Genomic DNA, 27,405 nt, shown 5'->3' on the forward strand with positions numbered 1-27,405 from the left:
TATTAATCCTGTTCAGAGAGGTTAAAGGAACTCATGTTGTCTGATTTTGTCTTAAGGTATTGCAATGACAAATCGTTTAGCCATTGATAAAATGTTTCCTTGTTCAGAGAATGTAAGTTTTTAGATGATACAACCTGTAAAGTCGTATTAAAAACTGTTGGGACTGTTGAAACACAGGCAATCCTCAGAATTTTTCTGTGGTTTCTTTTGTTCTAGCAAAATACATTTTTACTATAGCAAAGAGCACCTCTTGGCCAGTCTTCCTTTAGCAGTTTTCCATCTGTCCTGTACATCCTTTCTCTACTTTTAACTGACCACAAAGCCTGCTTCACCTTTCTCCTTGACACGCCGAGACTTATTTCTCATGAACTATTCTGGATAGTTCCTTGTTCAGCTTTTGAATCATTAGACCACTACAGCCTCCCTCTCCCTGGATTTCTGCCTTTTATAACTATTCTTGTCCACTAAGGTCTAAATGTCACTGTTAAAATCCCCTTTCTCGCTTGTCACTTTGACCATGATGTCACTTACTTCCCGAAAATTTCCCCTGGCTCCCCACTACTTTGCAGGCCAAGTAACTGTCACACTTGGTTTCCACATTCAGCCGGACTCAGCCTTCATTATTCCCTTCTACTTTCCTGTATCCTTAGAGACCTGTCCTTTTACCCAATAGCTTGCTGTTCCTGCCTTCTTAGCACTCCTGTCTTCCCAGATAGATTCCCTGCTGTTCTTTCTTCTTGTAATAACCGGTCACTCATTCATCTCCCATTCTCTGAGACTCCCTGAAATACACCATCTTCAGTATTTTTGTCATAATTTACTTACATTTTTAATGGCACATTAAAAAAAATATGTTGCCTTAAGCTGGAGGTTTTATTTCATTACTGTAAATGAAACCTCAGTGTCAGTGGGAAACAAGAGAGGTAACTACAAATGTTAAAACTATGAAAACAGTCCAAAGTCATTAAATGCTAGCTAGATAGTGTTGCCTGCCGATGGTTCCGGGTTGCCTCCATAAAATAGCAAGATTAGTAAAGTTAGTGTTGTTAGTGTTATATTAGGACCTCCTGGAGACTCCTACTTTTTTCTACAGTCAGAAGGATTACAAGAGACTGCAAAGGGGATGTTCACTTAGGTCATCCCAAAGGACTTCTTAAGATCACCACAGGACTGAGAACAGTGTCTGGGACATGCAGCCCAATTCAAGGAGGGTGAAGACATCCCTTAGAAAAACTCAACACACTTCTATGCCTTATCCTATGATGTTCCTGCATTTAACCATTAGGTGAAAATTTGTGAAGTTCTTGCAGTGTGAAAATCTCTGCTGGATGGATGAATTCCAAGATGAATCAGATACAGTAGCTGGCCTGAAGATGCTTGCAGTTACCACTGAATATATGCCCACAAAATAGTATTAGTGTTAACATCTATGCGGTTTTTGCAGTCTGACACTCTGAAATGTTACAAACCTCCAGTATAATTAAGGACACGTACTCAAGTACAATGTAAAATAGAGGACCAAAAATGCCACAAGGAATGTATAGACAGTATATGATCAGAACAGGAAAGATTACTTCCAGTTTATGCACTATTAAAAGTGTCAGGGAAGAGGTAGGATTTGAAAGACAAGGAAGAAATTCCATTGAAATTACCATTTCTCTGTAGCAAAATAAATGTGCAAGCCCTAATTAACGAGCAATTAATTTTTATTAATTTTTAGCAAGATTTATTACACTGTAATCTTGTGCTGTTAGAGAAAACCTTCTTGTGTGATAAAATGTGATTTGATTACCTTTCTCAAGTTCTGAAAGGCTTATTTATCCATGTATTATGTAAAACAGGAGCCCTCCCTAACTTGGCATAGGCTTAGAGAAAGCCACACCTAGGTGGAAGATGGGTACCTTTACCGTATTTCTGTTTTAGGGAGCCAACCTAATACCTGCTTGATTGGGAAGTCAGGGGATGTGGACATCCAGAGCCATCATAGGGATGTTTGAGTCCTATGACCTTGGGGCGTGCTTTTCAATTCTGAGGTGACCAGGAAATCAGAGGTTCCCAGCAGAAAAGCACAGCACTTCCCTGGCTATTCAGGTGCATTAATTTCTCCTTTATGTCTCAGCGCGCTGCTGACTCTGTGCTCTGTGGTCCCTTCTAGGGCCTGGTTCTCAGTCCTAGAAGGTCAGATAATGCAGAGAAGGCTGTCGTGTGGTTGGTTCTCTAGACTTAATATGCTTGTGAAATGAAGAAAAGGGAAAAAATAAAGGAAAGTAATGATATGGTCATCAAATATTAAGAGCTGATGATGAAATACCAGGATTTTTTAAATTGTTTGTGTAATAGTCATCCATTTTTCTTTTTTTTTTTTTAATTTTTTTTTTCCAACGTTTATTTATTTTTGGAACAGAGAGAGACAGAGCATGAACGGGGGAGGGGCAGAGAGAGAGGGAGACACAGAATCGGAAACAGGCTCCAGGCTCTGAGCCATCAGCCCAGAGCCTGACGCGGGGCTCGAACTCACGGACCGCGAGATCGTGACCTGGCTGAAGTCGGACGCTTAACCGACTGCGCCACCCAGGCGCCCCATAGTCATCCATTTTTCAAGTGAAAATATTGTGTGCTTTTCTTAGAGACTTGAGCCCATGTGGTACCTTACAAATATCACTTCTAAAATTTTTTTCATTTAACAATTTTTAAAGTTTTATTAATTTCAGTAATCTCTAAACCCAACATGGGCTTTGAACTCATGACCCCCAAGATCAAGAGTTGCATGTTCTTCAGACTGAGGCAGCCAGGCACCCCTCCTTTTTGTTTTCTTATTAGCCATACTAACACTTACATAATCGACTTCTTGAATCTTTTATATATTGCATTTTAATTACATCAGTAATTTCACTTTTTAAAAAAGGTAGGGAAATGAATATCCACAGTATTACTCAGTGATGAATGTTCTTGCCTCCGATAGCATCTTGTATAATGCATTCTTCTCTTTCATTACTGTGGGTATTTCATTAATACCTAGAAATACAGAAAATATAACTTTTTAAAGTTCAGTAGGAGAAAGCACAGTGTGTTAGTAGAGTTGAAAAAGCAATAGTTGCAGTGATATGAAATATCCTGGCTTTATTTTCTGAACTTACTCCTTACAAATGTTAATCATGTGCACCTAGTCAGTAACAGTGACAAGGCATATAGACAGAGACTATAAAGTTGAGAATTTGAACACATAGCATGTGTTCATATACATAACATACACGTACATAACTGCTCTTTTGTAAATCTACATAACCTCACTTATGCTGAATTCACTGTCTTAGGCTCTGCTTTCTCAGCAAGCATGTATCAGCAAAATGAAAACCTTGTAAAATTGTCATGGATTAGCTTATACCACTGTATGTTTGTTAAGTGCGAAAAGTGACATTATTTCTCGGCCTCATACTAAGTGACTAATTATAAAACCTTGCTGTGCATTGAAGCGTAACTCTCAAAAGCTTTACGACTTGACTTTTGACAAGGATGCCATTGCCATCTATTGAAATGATGTGATAGTGAGGTTTACTTGCATTCGCCATTTTATGAATTAGAAGGTTTTTTTTTGTTTTTTTTGTTTTTTGTTTTTTTTTTTACTTTCCACATTTCTACTCATTTTTTATTTATTTGGCTCCATGAAATAGTCACCTTCATCATATTTGTCAACTTCCAGCGTAAAGCTTTGGAAATTGGTATAATGAATGTTCTAAATGGGCATAAATGTCTTTAGAGATATTTTAACCCCCAAGAATGTGAGATCTGAGTCCTACCTGCCAAAATATAGCAGAAAATATAAACAAAAAATTATGTTTAAAAAAATACCACTGTATTTAGAGGAATAATACTAATCAGATAGTATTTTAAGACTCAGGAGTGCTTGGCTGGTTCATTCACTGGAGCATGTGACTCATGATCTCAGGGTTGTGAGTTCAAGCCCTATGTTGAGTGTAGAGATTACTTAAAAATAAAATTTTTAAAATACATAAAGAAAAATCCATGACTAATGGTACTGTTTTGAATTGAGGTATTGTGGGGAAAATAGTATTACTGGAGCTTGAAGCTTTGGCTCTTTGAGGGTGTATGGCAGAATAATTGTAAAAACTGCAGTTTGTTTTTATTGATCTGTTTTGAATCCACAGTTGACTTTTCTATATGACAGTTGAAAAGAATCTTCTTACTTTTTGTGTATTCTTTTTAAAGTGTCCATGAGAAGGATGAAAATGAATACTCTGGTAAAGCAGTTGAGAGTGAATTGTGAAATAATGTACCAGAATAGCCTCTGTACCCTAAGATAGTCAACATATAACAGATCTTTCCATAAATAAACATAAAATAGTTTGTGCTGATAGATGCCTGGAATAGTAAGATGTGGATTTACCAGAAGCGCTGGAACTTCATATTTCTCTATGACTCTTAACTGACCATAGGTATGGACAATATATTTGGGAGGCTTATTTCTCCAATAGGCAAAAGATGCCATTGGACACTCAAGGAACACTACCGGAGGCAACCTTTGACATTGACAAAGTGGAACATTTGGGAAAGGATTGCTAAATACGGCGATTCATACCCAGAAAACTAGCATTTTGCCATTTGCTAGCATTTTCCTAATTTGGCAGTGGTTTCCAGATGCCACACCCAGATCTGTCTTTTTTTTTTTTTTTTTTTTTTTTTTTTTTTTTTTAGCAATGTTGATTTATGGAAATGTTTTGATAGAGGCTTAAAAGCTAACACCAAATTCAGCAGTGCAGAAAGACTCCAAATCATATTCTTCTTTTTTGTCAATATTTTCACTAGGGCAATGTCAGATATTAAATCACCTAGAATTAGTTATGTGCCATTTCAGCAACCTTTTGTGCGCAATCTGCTCCAACCCGTTTGTGCTGATTAGCAGTTTAAAAAGTCTGCAGAGGAAGGGAATTTTCAGTAGCTTCCCCGCCCCCCGCCCCCCGCCCCAGCCCTGTGTGCACTGGGGAAGGAATTACCTTCTGTGCAACTCCTGAATAATTTTGTTGACCAGATTCATGCTAGAAAAGAACAGTATCAGAAAAAATTTACCTACATATGGGTCTGAAGCTATGCTCCCAGATATAAGAGAGGGAAAGAACCAGTGACTCGAAGTGAAGTGTGTGTGTGTGTAGTTCTGACTCCAAGGAGTCATTCATTCATTCATCAAATATTTATTGAGCTGTTTATAAATCCCAGGCACCGTGCTAAGCATTAAAATGAAGATAAATTCCCTGCCTTCCAGAGTCTACCATTACTGAGAATGTCAGCCAATAAATAAGTAAACAAATAAAATCATTAGAGGAAAGAAACAAAGGATTATGATAGAGAAAAATGAAAGGAGGAACTTACTTTTAGAAAGGCTTTTCTGAGAAGGTGACTTTCAATCCGAGCCAGAAGGGGAAGAAGGCAAACAGGAAAAAAGCCAGGAGAGCAGGGTTCCAGGCAGAGGGGCAGGGAGCGGAAAGGCGCTGTGGAAGGCAGGAATTTGGCATGGTCTAGAGCTGACAGAAGGCTAGAAGCTGGAGTGCAGGGAGCTTGGGAGAGATTGGCAAAGGTAAGGTTAGGGCAGATCCTGTGAGGCTTTACAGGTCATGGATAAGAATATGAATTTAAAGCACACTATAGGAACTTCAAAGGAATCCAAGCAGTTCAAGCAAGTCGATCTGAGTTATGTTTGTAAAAAAATCACTTTAGCTGTCGCATGAGGAGTGGATTGCAACAGAGAGCAGGACCAGTTGGTATTCCACTTGGGGAATGAGAACAACTTGGACTTGAACTAGGGTGTGATAAAGGGGATTTGTGAGACTGTTTATTGTACTTTTAATAAGATGATATGGGTGGTTTGGGGATTGTTGTGAGAAATAGCACACAGCCCCTGCAGGCAGGAAACCTACATAGGAAACAACCAAAGAATATGGGGTTGTGAGAAGAAGAGGTTTAAGATACGTGTTTCCATGCTGCCTGGTAGTGGAGGGATTCGGATGAGCCTCAGGAGGGCTCAGGGCTGGGGTGAGTGACATTTAGTGAGCTTCTGGTCTGAAAGAGGGCATGCGCAGCTGAAAGAATGTGCGTGTGTGTGCTCCACCGGGGGAACCTGCTCATTAATTCTTACAGCAGTTTTGTGTTGGGTATGGAAGATGAAAGACATCTTCCATTCAATTATTGATCATAAGCATGATGTGGTTTGATTAAAATGGAAAGCTAATTGTATCAAATAGAATTTGGTTATCTTTTCCCCCCTTGCTATATTTTAATTTACCCTGTTTAAGTTTTTCCATGTGAGTAGAGAACACGGTACCCACCTCCCCCTTCCCAAGGAAAGAAGCATTTTGTAATGAAAAGGGTTACTGAATAGCAAGTAAATTATGTTGATTTTAACCCAAATGCCTACCCTATTTATTTTGCTGTATACATTAGTGATGTGAAAAGCTTCTAGCTGTTCTCTCCTAGGACAATTAAAGTTTAGGCTTTAGATGTTTATTTTCATATATATGTATATATATATATGTATATATGTATATGTATATATGGTTATAATCTGTTATACGGATAATGACATAAAGAACAAATAATAATTTTTAAATTGGTGAGAAAATAAAAAGATAACACAATGGAAAAGTGGGCAAAGAGAGAGAACACATTTTAGAAAACAGAAACTCAAATGGCCAAAAACACATGTAAAGACATTCGACTTTAATCAGGACAGTGTGAATTAAAATCACAGTGAAAACAAATTATAACTCATCTGTAGCCATGGAATATTATTCAGCAATCACAAAGAATAGACCATATGCAATAACATGAATGACTCTCAAAGCATCATGCTAAGTGAAAGAAGGCAGACCTAAAAGGATAAATTTTGTATGATTTCATTTATAGAATATTCTGGAAAAGGTAAAACTGGAGGGACAGAAATAAGATCAGTGATTTCAGGGATAGTGGGTGAGGTTTAGGAGTTGAGGTGATGAGAATATTTTGTATATTGATTACAGTCATGATTAAACAAATGTATAGTTTTGTCAATATTTGCTGAATTATACATTTAAAACTTGTTAATTTTACTCCATGTAAATTATGCCTTAGTAAAGCTGATTAAAAAAAAGAAAACAATGAGGGTGTGTTTAACATTTACTGGACTGCAACAGGGAAAATATCTAGAACTAGATGTTGTGAAGATATCAGGAAATGGGAGCATTCATGCTCTGCTTGTGTGAGCGAAAAGTGACAGAACCCCCTGTGGGAGGAGGAATTCACAGTAGCTAGTGAGGGTGAAAATGTTTATCCCATGGGATGCTCCAGCCATTCTGCAGCTGCATGATTACCCAAGAGAAGTTCTCATGCATGTGCTCAAGGGAGACTATACAGTCAGGGAGAAAGAATTTCTTCTGCTATTCAAGGTCCTTCTAGCTGGACTAAGAATCAAATTGACATGAGACAGATTAATGGGAGGAAATCATATTTAATTTCATACACATGAGAAATCCACACAGACAAGGAAATTCCAAAGACAGTCAAAGTGAGGTATATATGTCTTTTTGAAATAAGGAGAAGTAGGTAGGCATCTGGGACTTCACAGGAAATGAATGTAACCCTTAGGAAGATGAAAAAGAGTTAAAGGTATGGGAAAGAAATGTGTGTGGGCCACTCAGAAACAATGGGGCATAGAGGGCTTTGATCAAACAGGCCTTGCTAAGTTCCCCCTGTCTATTATACCAATTCATAATATAACATAGTTTTATCTCTGGTGATAGTTTTCTTCTTGGAGCAGGTCCTCTATCTAAATTCTTTTCAGGTAGTTGAAGAGGGTGGTAAAGAGCTTTTCTTGAATCTTCTGGGTTTTGATTGCTTTTAACACAAAATCATCTTCATACGAAAGGGGCCCATTTTGAGGCAGCCTGCTTTTATGCCCTACAATACAAACATGTACTGTGAACCATTTGTTTTGTTTAATTTTGTGTTGTTTTGTTTTGTTTTTTAGTATGCTCTATGCCCAAAGTAAGGCTTGAACTTACAACCCCAAAATCAAGAGTTGCATGCTGTATTGACTGAGCCAGCCAAGTGCCCCCCACGTTGCAGTCATTTATAAGTACATAAAGTGTAAAAAACCTAAATGTCTATCAAAAGGGGATGAATAGATTGAAATATATAAAATATTTAGTATATGCGTGTTGACTTCTATAGAACAGTTCAAATGAGTGAATACATTACATTCAAATATAAATGTAGATTTTGAAAACAATTAAAATTTTTTTTAATGTTTTTATTTCTTTTTGAGACAGAGAGAGACAGAGCATGAGAAGGGGAGGGGCAGAGAGAGAGGGAGACAGAATCTGAAGCAGGCTCCAGGCTCCGAGCTGTCAGCACAGAGCCCGACGCGGGGCTCAAACTCACAGACTGTGAGGTCATGACCTGAGCTAAAGTCTGACGCTTAACCGACTGAGCCACCCAGGCGCCCCTATTTTGAAAACAATTTATGTGGAAAAAAACAAGTGTCAGAATGATAGCTTGTGTATGATACTATTAAAAAGCAAAATTCAAATGAGTACATTTTTTAAATCTAATGGGCCTTATTCAGTGATTCATGAATCAGGCAGTATCCTGTCTAGCATATAGAAAGGAGCTCTGAGAAGGTGTACAAAGTGAAAGACTTTTAGGGGCAGAAGGGAGCACATACAAGGAATAGTAGCAAAAAGTGAATTGCTTCAAACGAGGTCACTTTCCTTTAGGAAGTAGCAGAGATCTATCGGGTAGATTACCTTGCTATTGCTGATCAGGCGATTCTTGATTGATGAGTGTAGGATTCCATTTCTAGGACAGGCTGAAACTGTAAGTTAAGTCTTGGTTTGGTGTGGTTAGGCTTAGCATAAGCAACTCCATTTGGGGCCTGTTTTCTTGTTAACAATACCAATTATGTGAATTAAAAACACTCATGCAACACTATATTTTCTTTGTAGAAGTTAAAAATGTGTTGCTAACACATTAAATATGTTGGCTCTTTTTAGGAGTAAAGGGAAATGAAATTTAGAAGGGAAATTTAGGGGCTTTCAACTTAATTTCTTGTATTTTATTTATTTAAAAAGTGATTTCTGAGGATGCTTGGCTGACTCGGTAAAGCATGTGCTGCTTTTTTTGTTTTGTTTTAAACAGGTTTATTGAGATTTTATTCACATACCATAGGATTCATCCATTTAAAATGTGCAGTTCCATAATTTTTAGTATATTCACAGATATGCACAACTGTTACCATAATCCATTTTGGTATAGTTTTATCACCAGAAAAATACCCCCCTGCCATTTAGATTTCACCTCCTAGCCCCCAATTCTTCCAGCACTAAGCAACTACTAATCCACTTTCTATCTTTATTGATATTCCTATTATGCACTTTATATGTAAATGGAGTCCTACAATATGTTACCTTTTTTTTTTTTTAATTTTCTTTCTCTTTTTTTTTTTTTTTGGTGTTCCATTATTTATTTCTGATACTAGGTTATTTATTTTTCTTTTCTTAATTTATTTTTTAATTTACATCCAAGTTAATTAGCATATAGTGCAATAATGATTTCAGGAGTAGATTCCAGTGATCCATCCCCTGTGTATAACACCCATTGCTCATTCCTAAAAGTATCTTACTTAATGCCCCTTTCCCCATTTAGCCCATCTTCCCACCCACAGCCCCTCCAGCAACCCTCAGTTTGTTCTCTATATTTAAGAGTCTCTTATGTTTTGTCCCCCTCCTTGTTTTTATATTATTTTTGCTTCTCTTCCCTTACGTTCATCTGTATTGTATCTTAAATTCCACATATGAGTGAAGTCATGATGTTTGTCTTTCTCTAATTTCGCTTAGCATAATACCCTCTAGTTCCATCCACATAGTTGCAAATGGCAAGATTTCATCCTTTTTGATTGCTGAGTAATACTCCATTGTATGTATATATACCACATCTTCTTTATCCATTCATCCATTGATGGACATTTGGGCTCTTTCCGTACTTTGGCTATCGTCAATAGTGCTGCTATAAACACTGGGGTGCATGTGCCCCATTTGAATAAGCACACCTGTATTCCTTGGATAAATACCTAGTAGTGCAATTGCTGGGTCATAGGGTAGTTCTATTTTTTATTTTTTGAGGAACCTCCATACTGTTTACCAGAGTGGCTGCACCAGCTTGCATTCCCACCCAGCAATGCAAAAGAGATCTTCTCTCTCCGCATCCTCACCAACACCTGTTGTTGCCTGAGTTGTTAATGTTAGCCATTCTGACAGGTGTGGCGTGGTATCTCATTGTGATTTTGATTTGCATTTCCCTGATGATGAGTGATGTTGAGTAGTTTTTCATGTGCCTGTTAGTTTGACTTCCTCCTTGCCGATTTGGATGCCTGTTACTACTTTGTGTTGTCTGTTTGCTGAGGTTAGGATTTCCATTCTATGTTGAATAATAGTGGCAACAGTGGACACCCCTGTTGTGTTCCTCACCTTAAGGAGAAAGCTCTCAGTTTTTCCCCATTGAGGATGATATTAGCAGTGGGTCGTTCATACATAGTTCTTATGATCTCAAGGTATGATCCTTCTATTTCTACTTTCTTGAGGGTTTTTATCAAGAAAGGATGCTGTATTGTGTCAAATGATTTCTCTGCATCTATTGAGAGGATCATGTGGTTATTGTCTTTTATTGATGTGATGTATCACATAGATTGTTTTGCAGATAGTGAACCAGACCTGCATCCCAGGTATGAATCCCACTTGGTCATGGTGAATAATTCTTTTGATGTATCGTTGGATTCGGTTGACTAGTATCTTGTTGAGGGTTTTTGCATCCGTGTTCATCAGGGAAATTGGTCTATAGTTCTCCTTTTTAGTGGGATCTTTGTCTGGTTTTGGAATCAAAGTAATACTGGCTTCATAGAATGAGTTTGGAAGTTTTCCTTCCATTTCTATTTTTTGGAACAGCTTCAAAAGAATAGGTGTTAATCTTCTTTAAATGTTTGGTGGAATTCCCCTGGAAAGCCATCTGGCCCTGGACTCTTGTTTTTTGGGGGGATTTTTGATTACTAATTTGTTTCTTTAGTGGTTATAGGTCTGTTCAAATTTTTTCTTCTTGTTTCAGTTTTAATAGTTTATATGTATCTAGGAATTTTTCCATTTCTTCCACATTGCCCAATTTACTGGTGAATAAATACAATATTCTGTTATTATTGTTTGTATTTCTTCAGAGTTAGTTGTGATCTCTCTTCTTTGATTCTTGATTTTCTTTATTTGGGTCCTTTCCGTTTTCTTTTTGATCAAAATGGCTAGGGGTTTATCAATTTTGTTACTTCTTTCAAAGAACCAGCTGCTGGTTTCATTGAACTGTTCTACTGTTTTTGTTGTTTTGTTTTGTTTTTGGTTTTGATAGCATTGATTTCTGCTCTGATATTTATTATGTCCCATCTTCTGCTGGTTTGAGATTTTATTTGCTATTCTTTTTCTAGCTCTTTAAGGTGTAAGGTTAGTTTGTATATGTGAGACCTTTCTTTCTTCTTTAGGAAGGCCTGGATTGCCATACACTTCCCTCTTATGACCACCTTTGCTGAGTCCCAGAGGATTTGGGCTGTGGTGTTGTTATTTTTATTGGCTTCCATGTACTTTTTAATTTCTTCTTTAACTTCTTGGTTAGCCAATTCACTCTTTAGTAGGATGTTCTTTAGTTTCCAAGTATTTGTTGTCTTTCCAAATTTTTTCTTGTGGTTGATTTCGAGTTTCATAGCATTGTGGTCTGAAAATATGCACAATATGATCTCGATCTTTTTGTACTTGTTAAGGGCCGATTTGTATCCCTGTATGTGATATGTTCTGGAGAATGTTCCATGTGCACTCAAGAAGAATGTGTATTCTGATACTTTAGGATGAAATGTTCTGAATGTATCTGTTAAGTCCATTCAGTCCAGTGTGTCATTCAAAGCCATTGTTTCCTTATTGATTTTCTGTTCAGATGGTCTGTCCATTGCTGTAAGTGGGGTGTTGAAGTCCCCTACTGTTATGGTATTATTATCAATGAGTTTTTGTATGTTTGTGATTAATTGATGTATATTTTTGGCTGCGTCCACGTTTGAAGCATAAATGTCTACAGTTGTTAGATCTTCTTGGTGGATAGACCCCTTAATTATGATATAATACCCTTCTTCATTTCTTGTTACAGTCTTTATTTTAAAATCTAGATTGTCTGATATAAGTATGGCTACTCTGGCTTTCTTTTGGTGACCATTAACATGATAGATGGTTGTCCATCCTCTTAATTTCAACCTGAAGGTGTCTTTAGGTCTAAAGTGGGTCTCTTGTAAACAGCATATAGATGGATCTTGTTTTCTTATCCATTCTGTTATTGTATGTCTTTTGATTGGAGTGTTCAGTCCACTGACATTTAGAGTGAATACTGAGAGATATGAATTTATTGCCATTTTGTTGCCTGTAGAGTTGGAGTTCCTAGTGGCATTCTCTGGTCCTTTCTAGTCTTTATTGCTCTTAGTCTTTGTTGTTGTTTTTCATCTTTTTTCCCCTCAGAGTGTCCCCCTTAAAATTTCTTGCAGGACTGGTTTAGTGGTCATGAACTCCTTTAGTTTTTGTTTGTCCAGGTAGCATGTAACTCTTAATCTCAGGGTTGTGAGGATGAGCCCCATATTGGATATAGTGCCTACTTAAAAAATACATCAATAAAAATAAAAATAAAATGTGAGTTCTGAGGCAAGTATGATGATGTTAACTTTAAAAAAAATTTTAATGTTTATTTATTTTTGACAGAGACAGAGCATGAGCAGGGGAAGGGCAGAGAGAGAGGGAGACACGGAATCTGAAGCAGGCTCCAGGCTCTGAGCTGTCAGCACAGAGCCTGACGTGGGACTAGAACCCACAAACCACGAGATCATGACCTGAGCCGAAGTTGGACACTTAACCGACTGAGCCACTCAGGGGCCCTGACGATGTTAATATTTAAAAATTCTAGATGGCAATTATATAGGAATATTTATTTACTCATTTTTAATGTTTGTTTATTTTTGAGAGGGAGAGAAACCAAATGTGAGTGGGGGAAGGGCAGAGAAAGAGACAGAATCCAAAGCAGGCTCCAGGCTCTGAGTTGTCAGCACAGAGCCCAACACAGGGCTTGAACCCACAATCCATGAGATCATGACCTAAACCAAAGCTGGACACTCAACTGACTGAGCTACCCAGGCGCCCTTAGAATTTTTAAATTATATTTTCTGGATCTAAACTTCTTCATAAAATAAAAACACTGAAGCTACATTGCAAAATTACAAACATAGAATTTGTGTTTTTTGATCCTCAAGTGGAACCATTATCACTGAAACTTTGTTTCAGCTCTTAATCACAATGTAGATCTATTAGAGTATTTATAGGAGCTAAAAGACCCTAACTAAACTCATTCAAAAGATTAACTTGCTTAGATCTGAGAGAAATCTCATGCCTTTCCATTTTTAATTTCATGGTGGTTGGGAAAGACTAGACCAAAAGTCAACTCAATCTCCTCATCACAAAAATAGAGGTAAACCACATAGTCACACTCCAGTATTTAATATCCATACAAAGACTTATTTATAATGAGTAGTACTTAGTGCATCAGGTAATGTTCCTAATGTTTATGTCAGTTCTTAAGCATTCTTACCATTGGAATATAGACGAGCACACCATTGAAGAGCTAATTCATTAAAAAAATTTTTTTTAATGCTTGTTTATTTTTGAAAGACAAAGAGCGCACAAACAGGGAAGGGGCAGAGAGAGAGGGAGACACAGAATCCAAAGCAGGCCCCAGGCTTCTAGCTGTCAGCCCAGAGCCTGATGCAGGGCTTGAACCCACAGACTGTGAGACCATAACCTGAGCCTAAGTCAAATGCTTAACCAACTGAGTCACCCAGGTACCCCAAGAGTGAGATTAAATTATGTGTTTAATATTAAGTTAATGAGACTACAGATACCAAACTTATATATTAGTCTATTGTATCTTAATATTTATTGAGTTAATTTATGAAAACATTTTATCTGCTCAATAATGATATGACTACATATGTGACAAATTTATATAAAAATTTAGGTTTCTGTAAGGAGCAGCATCATTTGAATTTAAGCTTATGGATATAATATTATTTCATCTCCTGGCAAAATAGTTAGAAGGCAGCATACATTTTGTGTGAACCTAAATAAGTACCAGACATTGACTCCCCAAATCAAAATATAAGTTCTTATCTACACATGACTGTGTTACTTGACCTGTTTCATTTCCTGTTGTTACTGTCAACAGCACCAAGTTGGTGGCTTAAAACAACATAAATATGTTCTCTTGTGGTTCTAGGGGTTAGAAGGCCTAAAATCAAGGTGTCTTCAGAACTATGTACCCTTGGAGCCTCTAGGTGAGAATCTGTTTTTTTGTTTTTTCTAGCTTCTAGAATCTACTTATATTCCTTGTCATCTTCAAAGCCAATAGCATAACGTCTTCCAACTTCTCTTTCTCTGCTCTGCCCTTATGTCACCTTTTCTGACTCACCCTCCTGCCTTCTTCCTGCAAAGAACCTGTGATTCTATTGGACCCATTCACATAATACAGAATAATCTCTCTATCTCAAGGTCCTTAATATAATCACATTTGCGAAGACTCATTTACCATGTAAGGCAACATTCTCACAGTTTCTAGGGATTAGTATGTAGATATCTTGGGAAGTCATTATTCTACCAACCACACCACCCTTCAAACTCTTTTCTGGTTGAAATATCCATGAAATTAAGTAAGCTTTTGGTGAAAACCTTTTGGTTCATCACTATCACTATATGATGTAAAATAGTGATACTTAAGTGAAGTGTTATGGGAATACAAATCCCCATTACAAAATTAATATTAGAAGGTAAACCTTGTCTATGTATTGACCCATGGGGTTAAATAACTTTTGTGTGGACACTATACCACTTTTTAAAGGTAGTAATCTATTCAGAATGTGGTATTTTTGTACTGTAACTGCATTGTATCATCAATGAAAAATAGTGCATATTTCAGAAGATTGTTGCAATTACTAAATGAACTATGTTTTAAACTGTCACAGCAGTGTCTGGCCTGGAGCTTTTGCTAAATACATGCTTGTTGCTTTTGTTAATATTAATAGATTCACTGAATTATCAAAAACCATATTGGCTACATTAAACAGCAGAATTTAGTGGGATAAAAATGCAAAAAAATTGATTTAAAGAACTCAAAAGGACTATATCAGGTACTAACTGACTAGAATATTAAGTTCGTAAACCTTTTATTCATTCAACAAGCAGTATCGAGCACTTAGGATACCAAGTCTGTTCAGTTCAGGAAAAATGGTAAGGAATTGGAGTGACACTTACCTTGGAGAGCCTCCAGTCCAACTCAATAGGAAGACAATAAGTAGAGGAATATGGGTCAGGATGGAAGTTGTACAGGATATCAGACTGTCTTTTATTTGATCCTTAGAGTTATGCCAAATTTAATATCTCTGAAGTCTGAAAATGAATATAGAGATTTATCCAGTAGGATGGATCCTAATTCTTAAAGTCTATCTTTTTTTTTCTTTTCTTTATAAGACTGTTCATAAAACCAAAGTGAAAGCTGGGTCAAACATGAAACAATTCAGTATCTTAAACACATGCACACACTGACAGTCCCACAATCAGACAAACATAATAAACACCACCACCATTTTCTAGGAACTAAACAGTGATTGTGCTTCTCTAGATATCTAAAATCAAGAGAGTGATTGCGATTTCTTATTTTTTTTAATACCCATTTATTTATTTTGAGAGAGAAAGAGAAAGACTGAGAGAGAGAAAGAGAGAGAGGATCCCAAGCAGGCTCAGCATTTTCATCACGGAGCTGGATGCAAGGCTCGATTTCCTCAACTCTTGAGATCATGACTTGAGCCGAATTCAAGAGCCAACTGCTCATCTGACTTAGCCACCCAGATGCCCCAAAATGGAAATATTTCTATGACTTCTTAGAGAAAAAAAAAATGTACCTTATAGTGCTTGTAGTTTTTCAAGGTGCTTCCTCCTCTCCCCAATGTGTAGTAGACAATCCAAGTAGATGGTTTCTGATAGGCTTCACATAGGAGTTTTGAAAACATCACAAGAAGTGTATCTTAGTCCTTGTCAAAATATTTTCTTGTTGAAAATAGAGAAAATTTTTGGTGAAAACTGAAATGCATATCAGTTTAATTCATGCACATTATTTCAGGTAAATAATGTCACCAGGAGTTTTCACGGGTAAAATCAATGTTTATGTCATACAGTAAAGTAGCAGTTATTACCAGAGTTGAAAATGTGTAAATGTTGTCCACCTCTTCCCACCGTATCAATCTTATTTTTTCTTTAATAACTACCACCTAATAATGCCTATCTATTAAAACTAAGCAGGAAGTTGTCTGGTGAATCATTTTAAAAAATATTTTTCTACCTAACTTTAAAAAAATTTTTTTGTAATGCTTATTCATTTTTGAGAGAGAGAGAAAGAGACAGAGTTGGGGAGGGGCAGAGAGAGAGGAGGACACAGTATCTGAAGCAGGCTCCAGGCTCTGAGCTGTCAGTGCAAAGCCCAACGTGGGGCTCGAACCCGCGGACTGCAATATCATCACCTGAGCTGAAGTCTCATGCTTAACCGACCAAGCCACCCAGGCGCCCCAACTATCTAACTTTTTATAGAAAAGTTATATGAGAAGAAACATAGGAAGAGAGGAAATGATCTATTATTAGACCTGAAGTTGGGGTCTAGAATAGCCCTGTGTATGTGTGTAGCATTCGAGCCATGCTGCATAAATGCCAGAGCTAGTGCCTAGGACTGAATGGGAGCCTGTTGTGCTTCTGAGGTAAATGAGAAAAACAAACAAAAAACCCCGTCTTTTCTCTCCCATTCTTAATCACTATGATGTGGAAATAAGGTCTAAAAGGTTTGTACCACTTTGATATACAGTAGGTGATAGATGTGTGGAGAGAGGAAACAAAAGGCATGGAATAGAAATCAAATGCAGTCAGAAATAGAGCGAATTCTGGAGACAGTAGCATGTGTGGACACTGACTGCAGTTTTAGTGCTGACGAGTCACAGCAGAAATGTCGGCTTTTTTTTAGTGCTTAGGGACCTTCCAGCCTGGTAGGCAAATTGTTCTCCTTTGCACCATCTACATTGTTTTCTCCTCTGGGATTGTCCCTGTCTTGTCTTACTTCACTTTTTCCCATCTGTCTATTCCTGGAGATACCTGCACTCATTACTTTGGGCCTCCCATTAGTGATTTCATTACAGTATCTGCATTCTGCTGTTTGCTTCCAGCAGTGAACCAAAGCACAAGAAACCAGCCACTGCTCATCAAGGGAGGTTGTGGGCACAGGCTGCGTTTCTTTTAGCCGTCCACACTGGCTCAGGGAAGATGATGGACAGGATTTCTCGTTTCCACTCTTAGAGTTCTTATAGCTAATGCCCTGATGTATCTGTCTATCAGTGAATTGATAGATTGATCCATCCACGCATACATTTATTTTGGCACACAGCTTTGGGATCCAGGCAAATGATGCCTGAATGGACTTACCCTATCACTGCTTGTCAAGGTTAAAGAATCAGAACTCAGAAGAAGAGTTGAGACCAACTTTAATGATGGTATTGGAATGGGTAGTAGTAATAATGATATGTTTTCTTCAAGGGAATTTAGATTCAATTAAGTATGTAATGAAAGCACAGGGGAGTGTTTGAAGAATCACTGAGTCTCTGTCCAGGTGGCATGCTTTTAGATGGAGTTACATGCAGTCTAAGAGTGAAACAAGTCCTTTAAAGGCTTACCCCAATCACCAGAAAGAAAAATATAAACTGTGTTTCTGTTTAAACTAGGCAAAATTGTCTATTTAGGTGTTAAACATTCAGTGGGATACCTACCCATGAATAAGACATTTTTACATATACTCAGTTGTATACATATATGTACGTGGGTCACTGAGGCAGTATTTTAAAAATGATCGTGCCTAAGTGGTTACTTTATTTATTTTTGTAGTGGAATTAGGCAGATTATAATTTACATAAACTGAATGCACATGGGACTCCGTATCTTCACGGAGTATATTATATGGTAATACAGTTTTAGAGTAGCTGATTAGGCCTTGTGAGGCCCAGTGACATAGGATAGCAATAGATTGCTATCAAAGCCAAGAGGAAGATAAGGTAGCATTTTTGTCATGTAGAGCTCTAAATCCTCTATTACTTTGAAATCAGCTCAGTAGCATATTTTAAACTCAAGAGGGGCTATCTTTCTGGTTCCTGATGATTGTTTTAATGGTGGATCTGACCATATGTGTATCAGATATGGAAAGTAATGTCCATTAAATAGAGTAAAAATGTTCTTTTAGGGAGAAAAAAAAGTGATTTAAATTTTTAGATTCTCATGGGATCTCATTAAAGTTCTCTTTCTTAAATAGATTGTGCAGCCTAATAGTTATCAGGAATCCTGCAGTGCACATGGCTGATAGGTTAGTTTACACAGGATTAATTGTGTAATTTTGCAAGCAGCCAGCACAGTGAACATTGATTTTTGCATTAGCCCTGTGTGTTGTTTCTAAGGAAATTCTGCTTTCTATTTTTAAGGTGGTGTAACATTTCACTTTTTGTTAATTATAATTTCTACCAACATGTTTCATGCCTGGTATAATTTATTAAAAGTTTTTCCTAATGTTATTTTCTAATTGTTACGTCCTTCAGAAACTTTATTAATCTTGAGCACTGATGTGTAAAAAAAATGACAGAAGAAAATGCCTTTCACAAAGCATTCTCTAACAGGCCAGTTTCCCCATGCTTCCATCGATAAGTTGCCCAAATATTCCTTAGAATACAGAAACAATTCAGTTGCATCTAATTCGTATACTAAGTGAATGATTAACGTAAGAAGTAACCTGAAAATATTACATTTCTCAAAACCAAAGAATGTGAATGTCCAAAGGAGAGCAGGCTGTTCAGAACAGTCCATTTTCTCGAATATGTAGATCTTTAGAGCCTCGTATTTCTTGAAGTATTTGTTGATATGGAAGGAATAAAGAAAGAGGTTTTTTTTTTCTTTTTGCTTGAATTTTCCAGATAATTAGTTCAGCTCTCAGTTACTAGAGTTTGTCCACTTTTTGTGAATATAAAACGTCTGTTGGGATTTCAGTGGGATTGTTGTAACTGGGTTGAGAATATATTTTGTTGTCTTCTGTGTGGTTTTGAGAAAACAGAAAATAATGTTGATTGTGTGCAATTTAGGCTTTAATCTTTACACTTTTCTGGTCTTGGACTTGCAAATCAAGTACCTGCCTGTGCCCCTTTCCTCCCCCAATTCGAGACTCCATTAGATAAAAATTTCCTCCCTTCATATCATTGTGGTTCCTCCAGCAAAAGAGTTGAACACCTCTTAGCTTTTGCTGCCTTTGTTTTGTTTTGCTTTGCTTTGGGTGGAACCTCCCTCTCCCTTCTCCCCCACTGTGAGTTTCTGCTGCATTATAAAGACCCAATAAGGAACTGTACAAAGTGAGTACTTAAAATGTGTGCTGAGTGACCAACTGGACCCTCTTGGAAGAACCCTCTTAAACACTTTGTTACCAGAACTTCAAAAAGGGGCTTGCTTCTGAAGAATCAAAGGATCTCTTGTATAATAAATTTGAAGCATTCAGTATAAAATGAACGGAATAAAATATCTTTTAAGCTCCTGTATGATGCCCGGATTATGTGAAGAGACTAAGGAAGTGGTGGTTCTCTCACGCTTCTGTGTCACGTTAAACAGAAATAGATGAAAGCAAAAGCTTAAAACTGACAAAATCCCAAGCAGGGAAGCACTGGTTCCCAGCTTGTTCATTGGTTCATAGCAAACAACCAACTGATAATTTGAGGGAAAAAAAAAAAAAAAAAAAAGACTTTCTTTCATAGGAAAGGACTGAGTTTGTTTTGTGTCATTTTAAACCACAACTTCACAAAGTATACACCACTGTTTTTCTGACATAGAAAGTGGGTCATGACATTGTTGAGAAAGGACTGGAATTGGAATCACAATACTGGCTTCTACCCTTGACCTTTGTCACTTGCTGTGTGTGACACTGAAGAAGTAACTTAACCCTCTGCATTTTATTTTTTCCTAATTTTTAAATAAATCTAACAAATTAACACAAACTTGTTTCAAGGATTACATGAAAAAAAATCTTTGGTAGAGTGTTATAAAATATAAGGTGTTATACTCTTATAGGTAGTTTGCAATACAATTTGATTTAGCAATTACAACATATTTTAGTTCTCTGGAGGCTGCATATTTGCTTTTTACATTGCACTTGGTCTTGGGTAGTTTGAATAACCCAAATGAGAGTTAAATTTTGAAACCATTTGAAACCATCTTCAGTACATCGTATGCATGAAAATGGGTGTATGCCTCTGGAGGAAGAGCCATTAGCTTTCTCTAGATTCTCCAATGTGTTTGTGATTCTAATGGGGTTACGAACCACTTAGCTAGATGAGTCATCACCAATTTCCATTTCACATTATGGAAGTTTTGGATACTTGTATTATGGAAGTATTGGATACTTGAAGAGTGAATTTAGCATATTGGTTTATATTTACCAAGGGTTTTTGTCTAACAGAAATTCTACTGAGGGAGAAGATCAATGCAGATTGGTGATCTGCATAACTTTTCCCACTGTTAATTTTTTAAATGATTATTTCCCATAATTAAGGCAGATTTTTCTTTATTTCTTTCCACACCACCACACCACCGTCACCACCATCATCTAGTCCTCTTTTGTTTTAAATACGTAGCTAATTGCAGATCAATTACAATCTTATGGAAAACTGAAACAGACATAGCCTGTAGGTGAACTTTGAAATTTTGTGCAATAGAACTGCATTAAATATAGTATTTTTCTACATGTTGTTTTTTAATAACTAAAAAAATTATGTTAATTGACATTTTCAACTGACAGTGTATCTTTAGATTTTATTTCTTATTGTCCATCACCACAAATGTATCTCACCATAAATGTGTCAGTGTTATCCTCAACTGTACTTTCAACCTCCTGAGCCCAATGCAAATTTTGTTTAAATAAATATTTTTCACAGCATCACTAATGATATTCAACTCTTCGTGTCTAAAATTTGTGGATATCCCTTATATTTCTGGTAGATTTGCTGATCAGTTTTTGGCAGGAATGAAAGACATGGCAACCCCTACTGGTTGACCAGAAAGTTATGCTTAGAATTCACATATTCATCTCTCTAACTGGGGAGTACTTTGGTATCTCCCATGTACTGAGCTCATCGTGAGGAAGCACTGGGGAATCGTGGGCTCGACCCACATATCGGCAGCTTGTTACAAATTATTAATTCTGTCTTTTGAGTAACACCATTGTGTTTGTATATCATTCTGCTTGCACACAGTTTCCTGGAGTCTTCATACTTAGTTATTTTGATTTGGTCTACATAAAGATATTATGACAGCTGTCATTGAATTGCACAATCTTTTCTGCATTAAAATTAATAGGAATTATCATTTTATTATAATAAATAAGTATATTATTAACATTAACATTTAGAGTCTATCAATAACTAATTAACATTTAGAGTCTATCAATGACTAACATTTAGAGTCTATCAATAAATAACTAGTCTGCCTCAATTTTTAGACATCTTTTGACATCTCTTTTTTGCAGTTTTAGATTTTTTTAAATTATTGAGTAATTTATTCATGCTCTGCTGATTAGCTCTTTATTTTCAGTTTTACAAGGTAGGTTTTGCACTTAGGTATTTTTTACACAACAAACTTTCCATTTGCAAGTTAGTGTATATAAAATAATTATGTTAGACATTATCTATTTTTAAGTGAAACATTTTATTTTTTTCAACCTCTTTGAGGTATAATTGACACATAAAAATTGTGTATATTTAAAGTGTGCAACATGATTTTATATACATATGCATTGCCAAATGATTTTCACAATCAGGCTAATTAACACATCCACCACCTCACGTAGTTACCTTTGGGGTGTGTGTGTGCGTGTGTGCGTGTGTGTGTGTGTGTGTGTGTGTGTGTGTGTGTGTATGGTGGGAATACTTAGGATCTATTCTCTTAGAAAATTTCAAGTGCACAATACAGTGTTATTAACCCAGTAATCACCAGATAATAACCAGGTAATCACCCTGCTCTACATTAGTTCCCCAGAACTTAATCATCTTATAACTGAAAATTTGTACCCTTTGACCAGCATCTTCCTATCAGCACCCCTACCCAAGTCCCTGGCAGCTACCACTCTACTCTTTGCTTCTGTAAGTTTGACTTTTATAGAGTCCACAGATAAATGAAATCATATATAGTATTTGTTCTCCAGTGTCTGACTTATTTCAGTAGTGATATGTCCTCCAAGTTCATCCATGTTGTTGAAAATGGCAGGACTTCCTTCTTTTTTATGGCTGAGTTATTTTTCATTGTGTGTGTGTGTGTGTGTGTGTGTGTGTGTGTGTGTGTGATCAATGTTTCTTTATCCATTTGTCCATTGGCAGACACATAGGTTGTTTCCATAGCTTGGTTATTATGAATAACGCTTCAGTTAACATACTGCTTTGACATACTGATTTCATTGACATTATCTCTGTTATGTGGTTTACCATTTACAAACACTTACTGCCACTCTCTGAGGGTGGTGAGGCAGATTTTGTTAGCCCCAGTTAAAGAAAGGAAGATGTAGGCACACCTGAGTGGCTCAGTAGGTTAAGCACGCTGGGCATGGAGCCTGCTTAAGATGCATGTTCTCTCTCTCTCTCTCTCTCTCTCTCTCTCTCTCCCCCTCCCCCCACCCTCTGCCCCTTCTCTGTGGGATGAGCACTCTCTCTGCCTATAAAAAAAAAAAAAAGGATGATACAGAAGTTTATGGTAGTTGTGACCTACTCAGGGGTATAGCTAGTGAGTACCAGAGTTGGTGTTTGTGTTACCATAATTTAACTTTACATCTTAGACTGGAATTTTCTAAGCTATTTTGCTCCCTTCTCCACTCAAGGACCTTCTTTGAAAGGAACCAAGGAGCACTTAAAATTTTTCCTCTAAGGTAGGGGCTGAACTCATTATCTTAGACTGAATCAATTCAGGCTTTTCTTTTATCCCCATTCTCTTTAGTTCCTATTGAATCAAGACTTCCAGCACCCTTGAAACCTTGGCTTTATCTGAGAATACCAACATATAAGCTGGAGTTAGCATCCTGATACATAAATCTGAATTTGTCATTTCCTACTAAAATCCCACAATGCTCTTCTCTTTTAAGATGAAGTTTAATTATCTAAGCATGACATTCAGAGCTGTTCACACTGTCCCTGCAATTCAGTTTTTCAGTCTAATGTCTATTTTTTCTATTCTCTGCCCTCATCTTTCGCCTCTAAACCTGAGAATGCCTTGCTTTCTTGCGCTTCTTGGTTTCTTCTCCTGTTCTCCCCTAGTGCCCCCTCTGGCATTAGAATGCCATTACTTCCTTTTCAGTTTCATAAACTGGCTCATTTACATACCTTGCCAAATAACTATGCGGGGGGGGGGGGGGGGGAGGGGGAAGGGTTTTATTTCTTACCATGTTTATTTTGATGCAAAAGGTAACTTACGATCATTAAAAAGTGTCTATTAAATTAGATCATCTTTAATCTCTCTTTGCCCCTTTATTCCAGTGTTGTTTCCCACAAAGCTGTAGATATATACGATTATTGTTGGCAAAACTGAGCTCATACTCCATATAAAATTTTGTGGTATTTTATTTCATCTAATATTATATGAAAGTTCAGCATTCAGTATTCTTTGAAAACACAATTTTTCAACCTACAAAATTGTCTAATACAGTCATATTCTAGGAACTTAATTATTTCTCTACTACTGAGCATTTAGGTTGTTACCAAAATTTAGTTTTATAAGTTACACTGACTAAATATGATTTTACATTAACGTTTGAACATATCTCAATATGTTTAAACTCAAGCAGGTTTTCTATTTGTGTGAAGACTGGTTTAAACAGAATAACATAAAATGGTATGTTAGATCATTCAGTAAGGTAAAACATTTATATAGTTTTGTACAGATATGCAGTATATGATTTTTACGTATTTGTATATATATCCATACATGTGTGTATATGTGTAGTTATAGCACTAGTTGAATATTGATATATTAACTGGGGGAGGAAATGCACTTAGTAATTTTTAACTTTGACAGATGATTTTTGTTTTATTAAATATATATGCATATATGTAATAAATATATATTTATTTTTTATAAATACATGCATAGGTGTGTATGTGTGTGTATACATAGTTATTTATATTTTACCAGATCTCTACAGTAGACATTTATTACTCTTATGATAAATCAAAAAAAAAAAAAAAAAAAAAGAAACCCTAACCCACACAGTTATCCATCTTAACCAATTGCCATCTCCTTCAAAGTCTTTCTAACATGAATTCATAAGTAAAAAATGAGTTTCTCATTGGTGGAATACTAAAACCACTTGTAAATTATTTGTCTCCTAGGGTTCACTGTGGTGTGCGATCGTAAGTAGCTATCAAGACTAAAATACAGACAGTACTGAAAAATACTGGGAAGGTGGACAGAGGACTGAAACTTAGTCTTGTTCTGTGGGAGAGTTACTGAGTGTAGCCCTAGGCATGCTTTGGGGAAGATGAGGGGGAAGCAGAGATTCTGAGGCTCAGAAGCCAGTGGTGCAAGAACTGTAGAGACTGCTCAGGGCTTGAAAGCTGTTTGAGCAAATACTCTGACTAAAGCAGCAGGTGGAGTGGCTCAAGCAGGAAATTGGGAATAATATCCTGGGATTGGATTTGTTTAGACAATTCCTGTTTCTAGGACATAGGGCTCTCCATTCATGGGTGTGCCTTGACCATCGTGCCAGATGCAGAATAGTCAAGTCATAAATACTTGAATGAATGAATAAAGATGACCTTGTACATGCTTTCAGATAGAAAGTATTACCAGTATTACTGGGCTCCTGAGTGGCTTAGTCGATTGAGTGTCCGACTTCAGCTCAGGTCATGATCTCGCAGTTAGTGAGTTCAAGCCCCGCGTTGGGCTGTCTGCTGACAGCTCAGAGCCTGGAGCCTGCTTCGGATTCTGTGCCCCCCTCTCCCTCCGCCCTACCCCTGCTTGTGCTCTGTCTCTCTCTGTCTTTCAAAAATGAATAAACATAAAAAAATTAAAAAGAAAGTGTTAGCTATATTACCTGGTTTTCATACCTAAATGTGCCTGCAAGATATATGTACTTGAGTTTGACTTTTAATGACCTAGAATTCCATTCTTTAATCATGATTGAAAATACATGTCTGCCTACGCTTGCAGCCTAAAGAGCAAGAGTCCGGTTTAAAAGTGTTCTGATGCTATTACAATGCCTTTGGCAGTATTTAAGACTATCACAATTAAAAAGCTGTATCCTGGGGAAATGGTTTTGCAATCCTAGACAATATGTAACTTCTTTGTGCTTCAGTTGTTCTACCTTTAAAATGAGGAACTTAAAGACAGAACGTTTTTGTCTACCTCATAGAGTTGTAAGGATAAATTGAATTCATAAAATAAAAGGGGCACCTGGGTGTTTCAGTCAGTTAAGCATTTGACTTCGCCTCAGGTCATGATCTCAAGGTTCCTGGGTTCGACCCCTGCCTCAGGCTCTGTGTTGACAGCTTGGAGCCTGTAGCCTGCTTCGGATTCTGTGTCTCCCTATCTCTCTTCCCCTCCCCTGCTCATACTCTGTCTCTCAAAAATAAACAAACATTAAAAAACAGCATAAAACAGAAGAGTGCCTGGCATACAGCAAACCCCATGTAAATGTATCCTATTGTCATTACTGAATGAGCCAGACCTTGGTATTAACTTGTCCACAGCCAACTGATTTGATCAGGATTTAGTCAGAGGACCTTTGCTTTTCTGGTATCTGAGATTATCATCATATACATTTTGGATCTTCCACAAAAGCAGAATACTCCTCAGTTGATTGTGTGCAGAATTGCAGATTTGTTATGGACCTTTGTACTTCCTGGGGAGACAATCTACAATTGCATTGGAAAGTAATATAAAATCAGAGCTAGATGCTCATTGAGATCTAAAAGATTATCTATTCAGTTTACTCTTAACATAAAGCTTTGGCATTTTGCTTATTACTTTCAAAACCATTTCAGACATGATTTCATTTGATACTAATACTACTCTCAACAGAATTAAGAAAACAAAGAATGCCCCTGCCCATCAGACACCAAGATGACAAACGGGATGAGCAGGTCCCTAAGAGGGCCTCTGGCCTCTGGCAGGTGGGACTTTTAAGTTGTATGATTTGGAAAACAAGGGCTTCCCCCTTTGTGTTACAGGGTTCTAGTCCACACTTTGTGATTTGACCAGGTAATGTGGTTGAAACTTGGCCTCCAGTGTTGTTCTGCTCCCTCAGTATTCATGGTTCGAAGACCCCAGATGGTGCCTTGTGGGGCCAGTGCCCTATACATGCCCCTCAGGTCCTTCTCTATCACCCTGAGGCTATTCTGCTACAACGACAATTGTCACCTCTCAAATAGCATTGGAGTAAATCATGTCCACATTTGATTGCAAAAAAATGAGTTGATAATTTTCCCCAGGTGATAAAGCTAGGAAGTAGCAGAACTCATTCATTCATGCAGATATTTATTGATCACCTGCTCTGTGCTACGTTCTGGTATAGGCTCAAAACTCCTGAGTTCCTGAGTGTAATTGATACCATTGGTCAGATCCAGGTCCTTCAGGGTCAGCCATCCATCCATAAAGAAGGAAAAATTCTTGCTTTTTTAAAAATGTTTTTTAATGTTTATTTATTTTTGTTGGAGGAAGAGAGAGACAGAGGAGAGAGAGACAGAGACAGAGACAGAGAGCATGAGTTGGGGAGGGGCAGAGAGAGGGAGACACAGAATCTGAAATAGGCTCCAAACTCCAAGCTGTCAGTCCAGAGCCTGGCGCAGGGCTTGAACTCACAGACAGCGAGACCATGACCTGAGCCGAAGTTGGACCCTTAACCGCCTGAGCCACCCAGGTGCCCTGAGAAGGGAAAGATTCTTGAGAGGTGTATTTGTTCTTCACAATGTTCTCAAATGGTAGTTGCAAATACTCTGAAAGTAGGGTATAAACCTTACTTTTTGTTAAACTATGAGTACACTTGCCAAAAAATAGGTATCAACTTTCTGGAAGCTAGATATTTCTTTAACGTTTATAACCTATCGTAGTAAGAAAGTTCTATCATATATGATTTGTTCTCAATTTATTTCTGAGGGATCTCTCCTCTTTCAAGATTCAGCAGTCCAAGATTATAGAACATATAATTATATTCACT

General features: G+C 37.2%; 1 protein-coding gene and 1 long non-coding RNA gene across 15 annotated transcripts in view; one reads left to right on the plus strand and one right to left on the minus strand.

Moving 5' to 3' along the window:
• The window catches only part of CHL1 (cell adhesion molecule L1 like), a 199,830-nt gene that overhangs the window by 15,378 nt on the left and 157,047 nt on the right, over positions 1-27,405 (plus strand). For 3 of the 14 annotated variants that reach the window (XM_045051870.1, XM_045051874.1, XM_023249971.2), the window contains exon 2: positions 14,377-14,434. The exons of the other annotated variants lie outside the window; for them this stretch is intronic. The gene's annotated coding sequence lies outside the window, so the exon portion shown is untranslated. The remainder of the gene's footprint in view (positions 1-14,376; positions 14,435-27,405) is intronic. 14 annotated transcript variants of the gene reach the window in all.
• Positions 2,846-5,512, minus strand: LOC109496701. The gene is made up of 2 exons (XR_002152935.2): positions 5,386-5,512; positions 2,846-3,015 (listed from the first exon to the last, which is right to left on the minus strand). It is a non-coding gene; the product is annotated as an uncharacterized LOC109496701 (long non-coding RNA).

The sequence above is a fragment of the Felis catus genome, chromosome A2 (assembly GCF_018350175.1).
Source record: "Felis catus isolate Fca126 chromosome A2, F.catus_Fca126_mat1.0, whole genome shotgun sequence".
NCBI lineage: Eukaryota > Metazoa > Chordata > Mammalia > Carnivora > Felidae > Felis > Felis catus.